Source organism: Penaeus monodon, chromosome 37 (genome assembly GCF_015228065.2).
Source record: "Penaeus monodon isolate SGIC_2016 chromosome 37, NSTDA_Pmon_1, whole genome shotgun sequence".
NCBI lineage: Eukaryota > Metazoa > Arthropoda > Malacostraca > Decapoda > Penaeidae > Penaeus > Penaeus monodon.
The window spans coordinates 31,355,505-31,363,004 of record NC_051422.1 but is presented as its reverse complement, the minus strand read 5'-3'; positions in this window follow the sequence as shown (position 1 = coordinate 31,363,004).

The window sequence follows — 7,500 nt, the reverse complement described above, 5'->3', positions numbered from 1 at the left end:
CAAAGAGACAATATTAATCTTATCAATTATTGCAATTCAAGGAGTTAAATCTTCGTAAGAAAATCAGTGAATTTCTTTACTGAATATTATCAATGTAATATAAAATGACCAAAGTTTATGTGAAACAAAGAACAGCGTAGACTGTTTGGGTTCTTGACTCTTTACATACAACGGACACTCATGACTCACTGTTATATAATTATCAATCATAAAACTTGATGAAAACAAAATCGACAACATTCAAAACGACGTCATATTTTAATGAATCAATATTATCAATCAAAATGGCGATCATTATAAAAGCAATTAATCATCTAACATGTAATAGTTAATAAGAGAATTAGATATGTCACAAAAGAATAATGATCACCACAGAAGTAAACAGTTAGATTAAAGTAAACCTGCTGATAGAATTAAATAGCATACTAAAAGAATAATTATCATAAAACATAGTAATTATAACAAACAAATTAAGATGTACTTATATATGAATAAATGAACCAAACATCAAGCAAATAAGGGAATTATCATGACAAAAGCAAATACTTGACAGACAGTAAATCAGTCTCATGACCCGTCGGAAAACAACAGAATCGTCACTGCCTCCACGCGTCCTCTGAGCTATCAATCTTAGAAAGCGCTTCATTATTTAATTACGCTGATAAACTAACCTATGTATTTTCATTAACTATTAATAAAGAAGATATATCTAACGCAATATTGATATATGACTTTGATGTCTAGCACATTTATTTGTTTTAAATATTAACTATTAACACAATATTGCCACAACATTAGTTCAATTTACTCATCAAGTCGTTTCATTATATGTTCATTTTTTTCCTATCCCTATGTTTCGTGTTACTGTTTTCCATTTCTAGCTCCTGTCCACTATGTTCCATCACGATGGTACACTAAATTACTTCAAACTTGCTTACCCAAATGAGCATGGCTACTGGAAGCTGCTCCGAAACTTAGTACACAGTCTCCTTTTATTTCGATATGGAGCTCATCTGGTCACGCCCCTGCTAGTTATCACTTGATTATTTCTTATAATTGGGAAGTACCCGCATCAGGACTTTTCTACGTCCCAGCAAAGTTTTAATACTGTATTTATCCCTTCAAACTTTTTCTACCTGACACCCGAGTTAATGTCTTGTTCGCAGACTGATACAGTATGATCTATTTTGCGATCGATTAGAACTTCTTGCTGTATCGCCCTCTTGATTTTTTTTTTTTTAAGCCCGAATAAGTAGAGGGAATGATTACCTAAAAGGTAACACCGGCACTCTCCGTGGTAAGGAACTGGGGACCCTACCACGTACTCACTCCAAGAGCATCACAACATGAAAACTACAGTTAATTATCATGCTGTGACCACGGCTGCTCAAACATGAACCTACCGTTAAAAGAAGAAGAGTGGCGTCACCCTCTGTCACATGATTTCGCCACTTTAAGTCATAGGGCGCTTCTGTTTTTTTGCATCTGCGTCTTGTCTTGTTGGTCGTACGTTTTGTATGAAATCTGCTTCGAAACCTCGCGATGTTATTCCGTTTTGGGTATCTCGTCCCAGCTTGTTTGTTTCATCCATTCATATGGCATCCGCTTCGCCCTCTTGTTGTTCGCGTGATGATGATTAAGTCTTAGAGTGTCTACGATAAGGGTGTCTGTTTCATTTTGCATCTAAATTACCCCTCGTGCAAGGAATGGCCGGGGTTACCATCCACTGGCGGTGTGGGAATTGAACGCGAGTCAGCAAGACTGCTAGAAGGGACTGCTACCACTGCACCACACAGTTGTGGTAGGGACACGAGCAATGAGAAAATGTGTTAAAGCTAAAATGCATACGGATAATGGAATCAAAGCGAGTGTGCGTAAAGATTATACATATAAAACAATGTTAAGAAGATTTAAAGCATAAAACATAAGTTAAAGTATATATGCGTAAAAGATATAATTCGATATTAGAATAATAAATTGGCATTCTAATTAAGATATTAAAAGCATTTAACGATACAAAATAAATTGATCCACAAAATCAATATGTGCGCCCTTTGATAATAATGGTGGAGACAGATCCTTTAGAACGTGCACTGTTGCAGAGCATCATGCATTTAGGTTTTAAAGCATTAATGAATACTTTCTTTTTAAAAGGCCGTGCATATAATAGCGAGGGTTTCATCATGCAAATATTAAACAAGCTGGGGGACAAGAAGCTTCGTCGTATTACCCCGCAAGACACAGCGGTCCTCAGACACGGCGTCACCCCCCCCCCCCCCCGCCCCAACCGCCGTTCTCTGACTCGCATACCAGTGCCTCAACAGCCGCTGATGTAGTGAGGGAGTCGATGTTTCGCTAATGTTTCAAATGAGTGGGAATGTCGTTCTTTGTTAAAGGTATTCTTTAAATATGTGCAACAGGTGTAAAAGGTGCGCTGTGTTTACTGTAATCATATGAGATGTTCTTTAAAATCGCAACTGCGGTCGCTATAAATCGTTTTAATTACCACGGCAAAATGCTGCCTGTGGATGTGCATTGAAATCACCGGTGGTGAATACAATATTGTTTGGGTGTTCGTCCATTAAGCAGTGTATGCCTGATACATTCGTTGCAGTTCTCAGCATGTAGCAATTAATGCTACGTACGCACACGATATTGATATTAGTAGATTTAATCCCAACTTCAATATAATTAAACTCTCAGTTGTTCAGTGTCTTTGGTCGGCTCTGACACCTCTTCCAATGCATTGTTTCCTAGTTTTACTTTATTTATATTTTTCCTCAATTCTTTTATTCTTGGAAGTCCACCCCCCCTCCTTAATATCTGTGTGTGACCTCAGCTAGCTCTTGTTCCTCTGTTCCTCTGCAACGTCGTCACTGTCTCCTGGGAGTATCAGTGCAGGTTAGAGTTGATCATTCTCCTTACTATTGCTTCCTACGTATTGGATCATGTTATCAATATCTGTTGCAGTGTACTTCCCCAGATTAAACACCAACCTGGCAGCTTCCTTTGGCTTCAGGCGCCGGAGCATCCCAGATTATTGTTGCTGTTCTTTTAGCATCATCATCATCACCATTATTATCCTTATCATAAATGGTATAACAATAACTGTAATTATTGTTATTAGCCCTCGTGTTAACATTAACATTACCAGTACTATTATCATCATTATCATCACCATTCCTGTTACCATTATCATATTATTATTATTATTATTATTATTATTCTTATTTTTATTATTATTACTATTATTATCATCATTATTATTATCATTGTTGTTGTTGTTTGTTGTTGTTGTTGTTATTATTGTTATCACAATAATTATTATATTTATTATCATTATATTATAGAAAAAATATATATTGTTGTTTTTGTAGTCATCGTTGTGATTATCAGTATCATTATTGTTTTATTATCATTATTATCGTTGTTATTTTTGTCATTATTATTGTCACTAATATTATCATTATTATTTTCATTATTTATATTGTTATTATGTTCATTATTATCATCATCATCATCATCATCATCATCATCATCATCATCATCATCATCATCTTCTTCTTCATCATCATCATCATCATCATCATCATCATCATCATCATCATCATCATCATCATCATCATCATCATCATCATCATTCATCATCATCATCATCATCATCATCATCATCTATCATCATCATCATCACCATCACCATTATCATTATTATATTATTATTATTATTATTATATATAAATATAATATAATAATATATAAAATAATATATATATATATATTATATATTTTTATATATAATATTATATATATTTTTATTATATATATATATATTTATATATATATATATATATATATATATATATATATATATATTATATATATATATATATATATGTATGCATGATTCTGTATGATTCCTTCAAACACGAAGCGCTTGACGCAGCTCAGGAGTCCCTTGCCGAACGCCCGAGGTCAAGGCAGAATTTCATCTGGCAGGAGATGCTGGAGGCCACAGATGCGTGTCGTGTGGCTCGACGGAATGAGGATCGGGATTTGCGGTATTGTTTGGTGCGCAGGACTCGGACGCTGTTCAGAAAGGACATGGAACACTATATCAGGAATCTTGCTGAAGAGTCCGAAGGCCATTTCTTAGTAATCTACCTTCATCCTGCCTACTAAGCCCTGAGAAAGCTGAAGTTCAAGCTCTGCTCACACACGACTGAAGTTCGCTTAGTGGTGGAAGTGGAAGTGGAAGTGGAAGGACGGATCATCTCAGACCATGTTGAGGCTCGAGGACGCCGGGCTGAGTTTTTTGGGCAGCTGTACTAAGCTGACCCTCCAGCAGTCAGTTTGGACGCATCTGCTGTCGCAATCCCTGTGCAGGATCCATCGGCGAGGACCTCCTACCCCGACTGAGGTCAGGAAAGCGATCTCTAAGCTGAAGGCTGGCAAAGCAGCGGGTATATGCAGTATATGAAGCGTAGTCATATATATATATATATATATATATATATATATATTATATTACATATATTTTATATATAATATATATATATATGTATATATATATATATATATATATATATATATATATATATATATATATATATATATTATGATATAATATATATTTTTATCTATATATATATATATATATATTATATATATATATATATATATATATATATATATATATATATATATATATATATATGTTTATAGTATTGTATTTTTTTATTATGATAAATATACATATATACATACATATATATATTATATATATATATATATATATATATATATATATATTATAAATATATATATTATAAATATATATTATAAATATATATTATAAATATATATTATATATATAATATATATATATATATATATATATATATATTTATATATATAATCATATACATATATATATATATGTATATATATATATATATATATATATATATATATATATATATATATATATATATATATGTGTGTGTGTGTGTGTGTGTGTGTGTGTGTGTGTGTGTGTGTGTGTGTGTGTGTGTGTGTGTGTGTGTGTGCGCTTAGTGAGACCAGCATAGATGCCCACCTCTGAGGTAGAGGGAGGGCTAGTGTGGACCAGGATGCGATGGAGAGTGTTCACCCGGCGAAAGATAAGGCTGCAGTTGAGAGGGTGAAAATGGCATCAGAGAGTACGTGCCTCTCTCCCCGACATGGGGAAGGAGACATGGTACATTAACATAAAGCCAGAGCTCAGTGGCACAACACTACATCCACCCTGTTCACCATGTGAATAAGCATCCAACTATTGCATCGTTAGTTGCCTTAAACTAGCCTTTTTCTCTTTCAGTTGTTATGTACCTTGTTTTCAAACTGTTTCTCTACTATTTGTTCTATTGTTCTTTATTAGCATTTCTCTATATAATTTTTTATCTAATTTAACACTGATAATGAAGATTACATCTCCGAAATGTCTGTAACAACGAAGTTTTTCTGCAATACTGGTTTTCATTTCCCTGATCAGAAGGAGATTCCTAAGGGACACATCTATAGCTCACTATATACAAAGAAAATATGGTAGAAATGCCCAGGGCATGTACAGAAGGACTGAAAAGAATTTCTTTCTCTCTCTCTCTCTCTCTCTCTCTCTCTCTCTATATATATATATATATATGTGTGTGTGTGTGTGTGTGTGTGTGTGTGTGTGTGTGTGTGTGTGTGTGTGTGTGCGTGTGTGTGTGTGTGTGTGTCTGTCTGTGTCTGTGTGTGTCTGTAGCATTATTGCCTTTACTCACTCCCGTATAGGTAGAGTCAATCCCTGGGCGAAAGAATGTGAGGAGCAAACTGTTGCCCTTGCAACATGCTTCCTCTCTCCACGCAGCTGATGGATCCAAAGGAACGGCATAGGCCGATAGACCGATTGGTATATGGTGAAATCCCGTAGCCTTTGACCATACACGGGCTGAACTACAAGGAAGCAGGCACCGCTATCGTATCTACGAAAGATTAACCCAGTATTGCGAATTCGTGTGTGTGTGTGTGTGTGTGTGTGTGTGTGTGTGTGTGTGTGTGTGTGTGTGTGTGTGTGTGTGTGTGTGTGTGTGTGCATGTGTGTGTGTGTCTCTGTGTGTGTACATGTGTGTGTGTGTGTGTGTGTGTGTGTGTGTGTGTGTGTGCGTGTGTGGTGTGTGTGGGGGGGGGTGCATGTGTGTGTGTGTGTGTGTGTGTGTGTGTGTGTGTGTGTGTGTGCATTCACACACACACATATATATATATATACTTATTTATTCGTATATACATATAGATAAATTGATTGATAGACTGACAGATGTATATGTGTGTGTTCTAAAGAGAGAGGCAGAGAGTCAAAGGAATAAGAAAGACATAGAAAGCAAGAGAGGGGGGGGGGATCACAAAAAAGAGATATAGCTAAGAGAGGGGGTACGATAGAACGAAAATATAATGAAGGTTGAGCAAGAAACAGAAAGACAGTAAGTAGGAAAAAAAGAGAGAGTGAAAAGAAAGGAAAAGGGAGGAAGCGAGGCCCCCCAGAGCGCAATTGCCATGAATAACACGAGTATAACCCCCCCCCCCCGCCCCCACCCTCTCGCGCAGCCTCCTTCGGGAAAGCTTTTCAAACTGACGAGTTAAAGACAGACTAATCTCTGCCTTATAAGACAATGAGGGATAATCGCGGCCGTGCGGAGCCTTTTAGCCCTAATGAACGTTGGCTCTTCGCATTATATTCCCCCGGACTCTGCGCCCTTTGGCAACTCCCGTTCGCGCCTATTGTTGTTTTCCCTCTCTTGCTTCCGTTCTTTCTCTCCTTCTTTCTCCTTCTTTCTCTATCTCTCTTTCTTTATTCATTTTCCTCTTTCTCTTTATTTCCTTCCTCTCCCTTTCTCTGTCTCTTTCTTTCTCTCACTCTCTCACTCTCTCACTTTCTCTCTCTCTCTCTCTCTCTCTCTCTCTCTCTCTCTCTCTCTCTCTCTCTCTCTCTCTCTCTCTCTCTCTCCTCCCGGTACCCCCTCCTCCTTCTTATTTCTCCTCCTCTTCCTTGCTTCTCCATCCTCTCCCTGTTCCTCCTCCTCCTCCCTCTCCGGCCGGGCACAACAAGATGGGGTCCAGCGCCGTCCGCCCCCGAGACAAGATCTGCCGAAGCATCTCGCGCTTACAAATGGTCCGACAAATCCTCCTCTCGCTGCGACAGGCCCCCGGGGAACTTGTCTTGTAGGAATGGACTGTAGGGGCGACTCCTCCTTAACGGACTTCCGAAATCAGGAATACTGGATTTGCATTCGTTTCAGAGATGTTTCAAATACATTTGGGTTTACGCTTAATGGCTCCTTTTTTCGGTGGTAGTCATCAGTATGGAGGATAATGAATAAGTAAGGTATACATGCCATTATTAAATGCGATTTTGATTGATATTATGCTCCCTTTCACTCTGTTCACTTACAGGATCAGTCCCTCTATCACTCTCTAACGTTTCTC